The 13,549-nt window shown below is 39.0% G+C and overlaps 1 protein-coding gene across 1 annotated transcript in view; it reads right to left on the bottom strand.

Moving 5' to 3' along the window:
- The window catches only part of LOC123308289 (fasciclin-2-like), a 126,272-nt gene that overhangs the window by 54,412 nt on the left and 58,311 nt on the right, over positions 1–13,549 (bottom strand). The gene's annotated exons all lie outside the window — the stretch shown is intronic.

Here is a 13,549-nt window from a genome sequence, read left to right as displayed (position 1 = left end):
GAATTGTCAAAATAGTGAACAAACCACGACCATTGTACATACTCTAGCTTGTCAGATTATGATATATGTGGTTTATTTCATGTTGAAAAGTATATATTCTCTCAATTTGACAATTTAAGCGTGACGAAAATGTGTGGGAGAACGACAAACTTGAAACAAAAAATCGTCACGTGTACATTCTCGAGCACGATGGCATTTTTTCTTATTTTGAAGCTAATGATTCGAGAATAGCAGAAAAAATATGATCTGACAGTTTCAGCAAGCCGAAACAATAAAAATTGGGCACAAAGGTCACAGACATCAGTTTTTATTAATTATCTCCTCCCCTGGGCTTCAAATTGTTTTTACATTCATTAAAAAAGTTGTAGAGCGTAACATTTTCGGTTCTTAAAAAATGAATTACTGTACACAAAATGTTCATCTCACCATCACTCTACTTTAATATATCGTTACCTATTTGGGCATGATATCTTGACGCAAAAAAATGAGTTACTGCAATTTACAGATACAACTCAAGTGGCTTCAGAGTGAAAAGGGGTTCAACTCTCCCGGACTCCCCATACATACAAAAATGCTGAAAAATTCGTCAATTTTTACCCTACTCTGATCCAGAAGGAATAAAGGGTCGAAAATCCGCGTCGTCGGGCGTAATTTCTGCCGCGGACCGGGCCAAAACCGAAACCGAAGGACTCTGGAGATCATCGGAGGTCATCGGAATTATTTTGTTGCGTCCCTATCGGGGGTGAGCATCAGCGAGGCGGCATCCCGGCAAATTGAATCCCTAACGATATCTCCGTTTGCGGTCAGCGCGGAGCTAGCGTCCTCGGAAAAGTATCCCCGGAAAATGCGGGACCCATGGATTTTCCGACGGAAGCAACGGGGATTTACGCGTACGAATTGCGGCCTCTCTTGCCGCGGGTTCGATCTGTTCCGTTCGACGGATGCTGGCTTATTGGTATTGGGTTGTGGAGAAGCGGTGTTTATTGGTATCTGAAGGGATGTCCACTTCGAGAGACCTTTGGGGATAGCAGGTTGATATTTGTGATGCTGAATGTAGAGGGAGTCCGGGATGGTTGAACCCCTTTTCACTCTGAAGCCACTTAAGTATCTGCAAATGGCAGCAACTCTTTTTTTTTGCGGGAAGATATCAAATAGGTAACGATGATAATATCGATTGAAATTAATTCTGGGAGGATTCTGCATTTCCTGAAACTTTTTGGGTTTTCACTCCCAATCTCTGAAACAAAATCAATTAAAAATATGAAATAAACGATTTGTTCTTGCGTAAATTCTTGCACTAAGTTGTCAGGAGTAAATCAACTAGAAAAAATTGTTGCCTGACAATGAACTGAAAATAAAGAACTTTGAAATTATAATTTTGTATTTTAACGTTTCGGAGTCTAATCAGAATCCTTCATCACACGAAAATCAATTCTCGAAAATCTTCTGAATTGTATCTTTTGTTTGACATTAATTGTCAAACCCTAAAAACCCTAAAAAGTTTCAGGAAACGATAGATAATAGTAGAGTGATGGTGAGATGAACATTTTGAGTACAGCAATTCTTTTTTTTGAAAACCGAAAATTGGCTCATTTCTCCCTAACCCATGGGAGAGTTGAACAGGGGGCGAGAGATACTTGACCATAAGTTTGTTTGTCAGGAAAAACATTGAAAAAAAAAACAAATTCCAATGACCAATGATTGTCTGAGTCAAGGTTTTCATCATCAGATGTATCAGCCTATGAAATACATATTTTTCCATTTCAGAGTCACTCTCCCTTATTTCCGAGATGTTTTTTTACTTTTTTAACCTTTGTATATTTTTTATTTTTATTTCTATTATTCAATATTCTTTTTTTGAAGCAAACTATCATCTAAGCTCAGTGCGGGAAACTTGGACCACTGACTATGTCTCCCAACCATAGCAAGGGTCAAGTCTCCCGCACTCCCTTTCAGTCTATCCAACAGATGTTTTCGAATTAATATAAAAACAGAGTTTCATCGAAATCTAAGACAAAAAAAATTCAGTTGGGACTTTCCCTATGATTATCGAAAATTTTTCAAAGACCAACAAAATTTTTTTTTGTCTTTGATTTCGAACTCTATTTTTATATTGATTCGTAGCATAGATTCGACAGCTGTAATTAGTTTTTCCCTAGCTTTCCTAGTTTGGCGATAAATCGACTAAAACCGGAGTTCGAAAAAAAAATAGGTCAATTTTAGAGAACTGTAGCTAATAGGAAAATGATTTTTTAAACATGTTGATTTTTTTGGTTATAGATTGGTTCTTCTAGAATACAAAGAGCCATTGTTTATGATCCTATCTCGAAAACTCTGGATTTTATGATTTTTTTCGCGAAGGTCCAATTTCATGGATTTTCCGGAGGCGATAACTCGAAAAATAAATTTTTTAAAAATATTCTGTCAGCAGAATCGTAATCTACGCCATCGAATTAACCAAAAAACAAATTTTCATATGAATCGGAAAAATTTCATATTTTGACAAAATTTCCATACATATGTATTGAAAAATTTAGATTTTTCGACAAAAATTTTTTTTCTTCGATTTTGACAAAACTTGGGTTTTTTATTAATTCAAGGGCGTAGATTACGATTCTGCTGACAGATATTTTTAAAAAAATTTATTTTCCGAGATATCGGCCAAGGAAAATCCAAAAAAATTGTACCTTCGCGAAAAAGATCAAAAAATCCAGAGTTTTAGAGATAGGGTCACAAAAAATGGCTCCTTGTATTCTCGAAGAACTAATCTATAACCAAAAAATCAGCATGTATCAAAAATCATTTTCCTATTAGCTACAGCTCTCCAAAGTTGACCTATTTTCCGGATTTTTCCGGTTTTAGTCCTTTTATTTCCAAACTATCGATGGCGTAGATTACGATGCTGTAATCAGTTTTTCTCTAGCTTTCCTAGTTTGGAGAAAAATCGACTGAAACCGGAAAAATCCGGAAAAATAGGTCGACTTTGGAGAGCTGTAGCTAATGGGAAAATGATTTTTGATACATGCTGATTTTTTGGTTATTAATTGGTTCTTTGAGAATAGAAAGAGCCATTTTTTATGACCCTATCCTACCCTATATTTACGATACCGGTAGCGCGAAATTTGAATCGAAATATTTGAGGTGGTTCAAGTCTCTCATGTGAGGCACAGACCCACAAAATATGGTCCTCATGACACGAAACTCATTTCTTGTACATGGTGGGCAAAATTCATTGACCACTGAGGGGATCTCGAGAACTATAAGAGCTAGAAGAAAACGGATGACACATTTCCAAGCTCTTTTTCAGAGAAACGAAGAATGGTGAAAACCGTAGCCTACTACGATACTTCGTTTTTGAGTTATTAGCAAAAAAGTGAGATTTTGACGATTTCGAAAAGTTCTCATAACTTTTCTGTCTCTGAAAGTACAGATCTTAAACTTGAAGCTTCAACATACACTTTTTCATCGTTGGATGTTAAAAATTGTAATAATACATAAATGAATGGGTTTGTGATGAATGCTTTTGAGTATATTTCATACTTCTTTTACGGAAAAACTTAGTGATAAGTGAAAATTGATGTGTGCTGCACGTGCCATGAAAATAAGCACTATTATTGAAATACGTTATAGTTCATTAGCAATATAGAATGAAGGATGAACAGAATGCAGAGATAAACAAGAAAATGTTTTTTTTTGTAAATATACCCGAAGATTAGCGAAAATTAGCCAAAATCCTAAATTCTACTTCCTAATCTAAAACGTTGTCGAAGGCCCAATTTCCCATTACATCTTCCTTTTCTCGTTGATCTTTTTATAATAAATGACACAGAACCACTGGCTTTTTTGTGTTCCTCTCATCGCCTGACTCTTAGAAATTCATCAGTATTCTGTTTCAAATCTTCCCGGAAAATATAAAACGTCAGCTCTACGCTTCGCAAACATAAATTAACGAGAGCTCTAGTCACATTTCCATTCCATTATTACTTTTCTCTCCCATTCACTCATTCAATAAGGATCAAAAGGATCGACCGAGTCTACCGGAACGTATAAATGGGAGTATTTTTCAGTAACTGGAACTGGAATACCTTTTTTTTAGTAGCTGCTCATAAATTCGCAGGTTGTATAAAGCTTGTTTCGCATTCGGGGAAGAATCCCGTAGAGAAAATCAGCGTTTCATAATAATCTTCCAGAGGTTAACTACCGAAATGATGAAGTGGAATGAATACAACTTTTCTACGCTTTCTCTTTTCTCCAGAAGCTCCGCTATCAAGAAGAGGGAAGATTATTCATTCAATAAGCTATAGAGAGTGATTAAAAAGTAATGCGCAAAGCTTATATCTTCGGTATTGAATATTTTGTAAAACATGCTCAATTGTTATTTCAAATTGCACAACTTTTCATTTACACCCTATATTATTGAGTAGTTTGTCATGTGCCCCCTACATAGAGTTGAGGGTTGTTGAGTTTTTTAACCCAAACTTTATGCTCCAGAAATGGATAGACCTTTTGTTGCTGATGATGATATGGTCATCAGTCATCATCACAGAAACGAAATGGTTAAACATCAGCATGTTCCATCATTATCCCCATTGAAGATTCACCTACTAATGTCCCGCTTCAAATAAAAATTGACCTAGCTGTCTCGGGGTTTCCTCAACTTGTGTGTGGTCCACCCGGTATAACGAGAACCAGGAGGATTCATTCATTGTTGTATCCCGTTACCGGGAATAAATCTACAAAAAGACTTGTAATTTCTTAGGGCTAGTTGCTAGTTTGCCCTCCTGTGACTGAAAAGACCCAACCGTGACCTGCAGATCCTTCCACACTCCGGGCATGGATAGTCACCAACCAGATCTGGCCACTGCTGTATTCTTCTCGAGTCTCCATTATAACTGTGTACCAAAGACCTCCACTGTGACCTGTCCAACGCTAGTTGTTACCAGTTATGATTGGCATTAACTGATTTTGGGGATTGATGTAGTATATCCTTAAACCGCTTATACTGGCCTTGTGGTTTTCGGGCTCCCTCTGTGAATTCGCCATACTGAGTTATTTTTGAGAGTCTTGTGTCTAGCATTCTAAGAATGTGGCCGCTCCATCTGAGTCGGGCCCTCGTTACTTGAGTCCCAATTGTTGTACAACTCGCGCGTTGCAAGACTTCCGCATTCGAAACTTTATAGAACCATCTGATGTGCATTATATGTCTTAGATGACGTTGTTGCGTTTGTTCAAGCTGTTTAATATGTCGCCTGTAGGGCGTCCAGCTTTCGCTTCCATAAAGCAGCGTTGGGAGGATGACTGCTTTGTAAACAGCTGTCTTGGTCTTCAGATTGAAGTCGTGATTTTGAAACACTCTGTCCTATAGCTTCCAGAATGTCCGTGATGCCGAATTTAAACGGTTGTGTATTTCCGTGTCTAGGTTAGCCCTAGTATTTATGAAGCTTTCCAAGTATTTCAACTGCTCGACCTCTTCTAGAGTTTCATTCTCCAGGCTGATATGTGTTTGAAGGCTTTCTGGCGGACTTAACAGGATTTTGGTTTTGTCGATATTGAGTCTAAGGCCAAAAGCTTCGTATATAAGTTTATAAGTGTCCAGCATTATCTGTAGATCCTCTGGGCTGCTAGCGATAAGTGCGCAGTCGCATATTGAAGTTCCGTGATAAACTTTGAACGGGTTTTTGATCTGAGGCATTTCAGGTTAAATAGGCCTCCATCAAATCTGAATCTTAATCCAACACCTCTTACAGGCATACTCATGTCAGCAATTATCGAGACAGCTATGGCGAAAATATTGAACAGGGATGAATATTTAGACCTAATTGGATCCTACAGGGTGAGATCTTCAATCTGATCTTGTGATCATCCCAAATTAGAACATCTTTCATGCATAGAGATTGTTTGAGCTGATTTGACATTTAAATCAATAAAAAACTGATGAATGTCATCAAAATTATAATGAAGTGATTCCTTAAATAAGACCGAGGTTGGAGCAATTCATAATTTGGAGAAATCTCAGAAATCTCGATGTAAAAATCTTAATTTCAAATGTTTTCTCAGGCAGACTCAGTGCTAAGGTTCACAGAGTCCGATAAAAAAATTCCGTCGGGGACATTTCCTTTTCTATTACACAACTGGATGGTTTCACAATAAATCTCAACCTTCCCGGAAATTTTCTTATTTTACGCACAACTGCAACCGAGTTTTGTGGAACTGTCCCCACTTTTTATGTAGACGGCGAAACAGTCCGAAACTTAATTTTCTTCCTCGTTTTATACCCGTCTACTTCCAAGTGATATTCGTACAGCGCCGGATGAAAACTTTCGTGCAATTCTCGTCTGAGATTATTTTATGTGTTACAATTAAACGTAGTAGGCCATTTCCAGCTGTCTGTTTCAATCTACCAGCGCACGATGTTATTTAGAGATGTGGTTGTGTAATGAGGAGGAAGTAAGTGTCTCGCATATCATCTTCTAATGCGAAGCCCTTGTTTGTCTCTGATATAACCATCCCCAGGTCGTAAATCGTCCGGGGGTATCTTTAATGGGAATCTACTCGTGGGACGGTTAAATTCAATTCAACCAACGGACCTTTCCGCATCAGAGAGTACCACATTAATACCGAGTTTACAGAGATCTCCATCCGGCATTTTTTAGCAAGTCCGGGTTTCATCCTGAACCGAAATCCTTGCAGTTAACTCCAACTAAAAATTCACTCGAAAACCTCCCATGCAGCTGGTCTTGTGGTCACGATCACTGGCGGTTCCATGAGTGATTCTGAGAGGGTGGAGAAGGTGGTTTGCGACAAAAAAGTAAACCAGAGTAACGCAATAAATTAAAAGAAATGAGATGTCCACCGAAATTGTAAAAATCGAAAGATTGGAGTATCGAGCCATCATCAAGTACCTGTGTTTAAAAGGGTTAAGAGGTAAGCAGATTTACGAATATATGCTTAATACCCTTGGTGATCAATGTCCTTCGTATGCGACCGTGAAAAATTTGACTGCAGGCTTCAAAAAAGGTAAATTTTCCATTGAAGATGATGACCGATCGGGAAGGCCAGTTTCTGTGTCAGTCCCCGAAAATATCGATGCAGTTCATGATATGATTTTATCAGACCGTCGAATTGGGCTAAAAAGGATATCTGAAGCACTGAATATTTCATAGGAACGCGTTCATCATATGGTTCACGTCAATTTGACATGAAAAAAATTGTTGCAAAATGGATCCCCAAATGTTTGAATGTTGACCAAAATCGTGCAAGGGTAGAAGCATCTGCGATCTGTGCTCGATTTGAAAACGATGTAGACTTCTTAAGCCGAATTTTTACTATGGATGGAACTTGGGTACAATTCTGCGATCCAGAAACAAAGCAACAATCGATGAAATGGCGACACTCTGGTTCTCCAAGACCTGAGAAGTTTCGTGTCCAAAAATCTGCTGGAAAAGTTCTTGCTTCAGTTTTTTGGGATTACCATGGAGTAATCTTGAATGAGTTTTTGGATAAGGGTAGAACAATAACCGGAGATTATTATTCTACATTACTGACCACTCTGCAGGAAAAAATTAAAGAGAAAAGACGCGGAAAGCTATTCAAAGGTGCTTTGTTTTTGCAGGACAACGCCCCTGCACACAAATCTCATGTTGCCATGCAAAAAATTCGTGATTTAGGGTTTGAATCACCAGATTTGGCTCCATCCGACTATCTTCTCTTTCCCCAACTGAAAAAAAAGTTTAAAAGATCGTAAATTTTCTTCCAACGAGGAGGTAATCTAAGCTGTGGAGGTCTGGTTTGTAGAGCAAGAAGAAACATTTTTTTTAAAGGTCTAGAGACTTTGCAGATTCGCTGTAATAAATGTATCCAATTAAGAAGAGAAAATGTTGAGTAATAAATTATTTTGACATTGAAATTTTGTTTGGTTCTATAGGAGGCTAAGATATACTCGTAGCTTCGGAATATCAGTGGAGTCATATGACGGTCAGTCACTTTAAATTCGATGGGAAAATCGAAAATGAGCATGCTATTTGATGGCTAATTCCAATAAATCGGGAAATGGCTGAAAATATTTCAGATTTTTTGGGGACAAAATATATTGAATAGTTTTCTGTTCAATTTTGAGTGAGAAAGAATTACCCTGTATACTTCGAAATAGTTGAGTGTTTAAGAGTAACGGATGCGATTAATTTCGCGGCAGTTTCTGCTCCAAAAACAACTTCCCTTTTCATCACACTCCGTAGAACCCCCAGAGTGGACGAGTCGATGTCGAGAAAAATTAACGCGACAAAAAAAACCCTCGGAAACTCCCCAATTAAAGAATAACGAAGACCGGTCTCGATTAAACGCCCGAACTCATCAAAAATTCTCAAACTCAGATATTCCTCCCGATCCGAAACTTCTCGGAGCAGGAGGAGAGATAGCCCTATCAGAACTAGCGAAAAAACCCTTTAATACCCATCGTTCCGTTATTCCGGTCGACTTGACGCCCGATAATCCATGATAAAATTCCATTCGGGGCAACTGTCGCACGCCTAGGCTTCGCCGAAAATATCGCAATGATATTTAGGATGAAGTGTTATTTCTTCGAATGCGGGCGGGGCGCGCAGACCTCGTTTCTGGGGGGCTTAAGCGCCCGGATGGGAATTATTTTTGCGGGGAAATCGCACGTACGCGAGGGATTTTCCGGGGGCGGGTAGAGGTATTTTCATATTCGCGCTATAATGGGATTTCCACCGGAACGACATGTTTTTATTGAATGTTATTATCTTTGCCCGGTAGGTGGGGAACGTTCTAGACGTTTCCTATTGGCTATGATTCTTTTATTTTTTCAGTTTCTCTCATTATACAGTGGTGATAAGGTATAAGGGGTAGATTGCTCAGGAAGGACCGTACTACGAACTTATGTTGAACCTTGGGTATTGCTCCAATAATTGGGTGGAAATTGGAGACAACAATAGTTCGATCTGATCTTCATTATTGTTGCTGAGAAGGTGTTTCCTCGGTATCAGGCCTGTATAGATGGAATGACAATGGGGATGATCTTGATATCTTTCAATGCAGCCTCCATGGTCGAGGAACAAACATGTAGTTCCTCAAGATCTACAAACGATTGCAGCGAGCTCGATGAAATTTCGAGATTTATTACAGGAAGAGTAACTCTAAGAATATGTATCACATTGAGATCTACGATAATTTCTTAGCCTATTATAGAACCAAACAAAATTTCAATGTCAAAATATTTTATTACTCAACATATTCTCCTCTTGATTGGAAACATTCATTAGAGCGAAACTGCAACGTCTCTAAAACTTTCCAAAAAATGCTTCTTCTTGCTCTGCAAACCAGACCTCCACAGCTTTTATTACATCCTCGTTGGAAGAAAATATACGACCTTTTGAAATTTTTTTCAGTTGAGGAAAGAGATGATGTCGGATTGAGCCAAATCTGGTGAATAAGGGGGGTGTTCTAGTAATTCAAACCCTAAATCACGAATTTTTTGCATGCCAATATGAGATTTGTGTGCAGGGGCGTTGTCCTACAAAAACGAAACACCTTTGGATGGCTTTCCGCGTCTTTTCTCTTTTATTTTTTCCCGTAGAATGGTCAGTAATCTCGAATAGTAATCTCCGGTTACTGTTCTTCCCTCATCCAAAAAATCAATCATGATTACTTTATGGCAATCCCAAAAAACTGAAGCAAGAACTTTTCCAGCAGATTTTTGGACACGAAACTTCTTAGGTCTTGGAGAACCAGAATGTCGCCATTCCATTGATTGTTGCTTTGTTTCTGGATCGTAGAAATCTACCCAAGTCTCATCCATAGTAACAATTCGGTTTAAGAAGTTTACACCGTTTTCAAATCGAGCACAGATCGAACGCGATGCTTCTACCCTTGCACGCTTTTGGTCAACATTCAAACATTTGGGGATCCATTTTGCAGCAATTTTTCTCATGTCCAAATTGACGTGAACTATATGATGAACGCGTTCGTATGAAATATTCAGTGCTTCAGATATCCGTTTCAGCCCAAGTCGACGGTCTAATAAAATCATGTCATGAATCGATATTTTCGGAGACTGACACAGAAACTGGCCTTCCCGATCGGTCATCATCTTCAATGGAAAACTGAAGCTTCCAGTCCAATTTTTCTCGGTCTTATACGAAGGACATTGATTACCAAGGGTATTGAGAATATCTTCGTAAATCTGCTTACCTCTTAACCCTTTTAAATACAGGACTTGATGATGGCTCTAGAGATTACTGTTCGAAGAAAAATTTCTCTCAAGTTCTCAATAATCGCCCTATCACTGAAACCGCCCTTGGTTCCGCTGCTCAGCCACTATGTCTGTCTTCTCGTTACCAGTACCAACGAATAACTTTCAAAACGTGCTCCAGCTGAGCAGGGCCGAAATCTCCTACTAAGTAGAACTAAGTAGGAGAATGAGTTTTCAGTGTTCCCCGACTGTCACAGCATATACAGGGTGCGGAAGGGCTCTTTGTGTTCCTTAGGTTCTGTGGTTTTTAGTCGACATCATGATCTGGACCAGAAGATATCAGAGCTGTACCTTTCCTATGTTTCACGAAAATAACCATTCTGTGTGTTACAAAATGAGAATTCTCAGCAGATGAGCTAAGATCGAGCTAAATGCCTAACCTACATTTTTTTTTGCCCATGTTCGAACAAATACTTCCGCCCGGAATGGATGATTTACAACCGGGGGGCTATCAATCGATGAGGAACGTAAATTATATCAGCTGACAAATCGCATGAACCCAAGTCTCGACGGACCAGCGACCGGGGTAATCTTGAAAGTTGGCGAACAACTCCAAACTAATTCCAATTCGTCTTCTCGAGATCGCCATCGTGGCCTGCGGGGCTCGCAGAGAGAAATCCACGGAAGAGAAATGTACCTTTTTTGATAGCCGGGTCGGAGGCCAACACTATACTGCCGATTCTGCAGAAAAACTCTGACAAAGATGGGAAGTTTCAAGATGGGCGACACACAGGTCCTATCGATCCGACTCAATATATGTGAATAAATTATGGAGATTCCATATCGAGCTTTCAAATATCTAACACAAAGATTATAGAGCTTACTCTATAATCTTTGATCTGCCACTGATTACGAGAAAATAATTTTTTTTTCTCTATTATTGAGTTCACTTTAAGCACTTCAAAGCACAATTCTCTATCGAATTATCAACTGTTTGGTTTTCTCCAATCGACGAAACAACTTCTATACACTCCATATCCTAGGACAGTAAAAGGACACCTTGATTGTCAGATAGAGGAGCAAATAGGTCATTTCAGGGGGTCTAACTCCTTGCTCATTTTTGACCCAAGAAATCGAGATTTTCGAAATCGAGTTTTGGTGCTAGAGTGGAAGCCTAGACAACGCTGATTATAGAACAGGAAATCCCAATTGGATCAGACGAATATAACAGGAGATATCGCAGATTGAAATTTGCAATTTTTGAAAAATGCCATTTCCAAGATGAAAATCTAGAAGCAGGGAGATAGGCTTTGGAAATTGCTCGCAATAGATTCAGCGTGCTCGAAAACCTATATTTTCATACCAAAATTTCAAATATCTGGCCCAGTTTAGGAGAAAATAATTTTTTTTGTTGTTCCACTTTTCATTTTCGAGTTGCCTTCGAAGAGCTCTCTGGAGTGCAATTCTCTATCGAATCATCAACTGTTTGGTTTTCTAGAATCTTCAAAACAAATTCTATGCACTCCATATCCTCAGGCAGTAAGAGAACATCCTGATTTATAGACAGAGAAGCAAATAGGTCATTTTAGAAGGGTCTAACCCCTTGCTCATTTTTGACCCAAAAAATCGAGATTTTCGAAATCGAGTTTTGGTGCTAGGTTGGGATCCTTAGCAACGCTGACTACAGAATCGGAGATCTTGATTGGTTCGGAGGGATATAACAGGAGACATCGCAGATTCAAATTTTCAATTTTTGAAAAACGCCATTTCAACTATCGACAGTTGACAGCAGCAAATACAGCCAGTAGGCCAGAATACTCCAGACTAGTTTTATGCAATTTTGATAGCATAATCCGCGCCCATGAATAGAAGACAGAGAATACATCCCCATAGATCAGAACGGGATAGCACCATATCAGTTGGCAAATTTAATAGGGAATACGTGATCCGTTCCGATTGTGATCAACAAGAGGACTAATCCCTTAACCATGAGGTCGGTGGCAAAATGCATGCGTCGTCAGGAACGTTTAGTGGGAGCTCCAGCGTAATCGCCGAGGAATTCGGATGCTTCCATACAGTTAATTTCAATAATTATATCGTCGAGATTTAGTGTGAGGGGATTACCGGTTTCTATTCTATCTCGATCCAGGTTCACGCGAACCATGGATGATGTATTTGGAGACGAGGATTTAGACGTCTAACGTGTACGGTACGATTTAAATTGGAATGCCAGAGATTGAGGAGGTTAAGTGTGGATGGAAATTGCAATTCCTGGTATATAAGGACTAGGCACATAGTTTCCGCTATCTTTGATTAATCGTTCAATGAAAAGTTGACAGACAGGAACTTCTCAAGCTATTTCTTCGTAAGAATTGCCCAAAACGAATAAATTTATCATCTCCTATCGAACTTCTCTACAGACCAGAAGCTCAATGATCGAAGCTCGTCAAGATTGGTTCAATTAGAGCCCCGTCTAGCTCATCCAACACCCCAATCCTCAAACTGAGGTCTCGAAGGACGAATAAAGCGCAGCTACTTAGGTTTCACTGCCGTAACAGATGACGCTGAATTGTGGGACCACTGCTCGGCGATATCCGAATATTGCTCTTGGCACGAGTGCATCAGCATCGCCGTCGATGGACCACTGTGCATAAAACGAATGAGATATTCGTCGGAGAAGCCACAATTTGAACCCTCGGCGTGACGTACCACGTGGAAGCTTCGTTTGAAACGGTAGTAAAACGCGGATTGCAGCTACAATGTGAACATCCCCTCTGATAGTGTTGAATTTTTAGGGGATCCGGAAGATTAAGAGGAATGTTATGGGAAGAGATAAAAAGTCTTATGAAGAATGTTTGGAAATGATGCAGAGCTTGTGTGACTGAATGAGGAATTCTCCTCAATTTATTATTTATATTTATTCAAACTGAATAATTATGAGTTACATTCATGAATTTTTCAAATGCGAAAACTATTCAAAATTATTCTTCAAATATGAGGTTTTGAAATTTAAATCGCTTCGTGAATGAAAAGAATAATGGCTTGTTTATAGAATAACAGCTGTTGATTTGCAGACATCATAAGGAGTGTACTCACTGCCAAGCCTCAACAGCAACCGGTCATAAAAATCCCATAAAATTTTACGACCTTCCTCGTTCGTCGCAGACTTCATAGACAGCCATCTTTGTCTATCTCATCAAGATAGTGTATTTGTTGTCCTTTATTATGAACGCATATTCCAGTCGATGTTGCCAACTTGTGGAATAGAAACGAAACGCTTTAAATTTTAAATACCCATTTTTATTTTTCATTTTCAAGTACTCGAAATAATTTTTTTTGGGA

Source organism: Coccinella septempunctata, chromosome 2, assembly GCF_907165205.1.
Source record: "Coccinella septempunctata chromosome 2, icCocSept1.1, whole genome shotgun sequence".
Classification (NCBI taxonomy): domain Eukaryota; kingdom Metazoa; phylum Arthropoda; class Insecta; order Coleoptera; family Coccinellidae; genus Coccinella; species Coccinella septempunctata.
The sequence above is the reverse complement of the archived record's forward strand: the minus strand, read 5'-3'. Positions and strand labels throughout refer to the sequence as shown.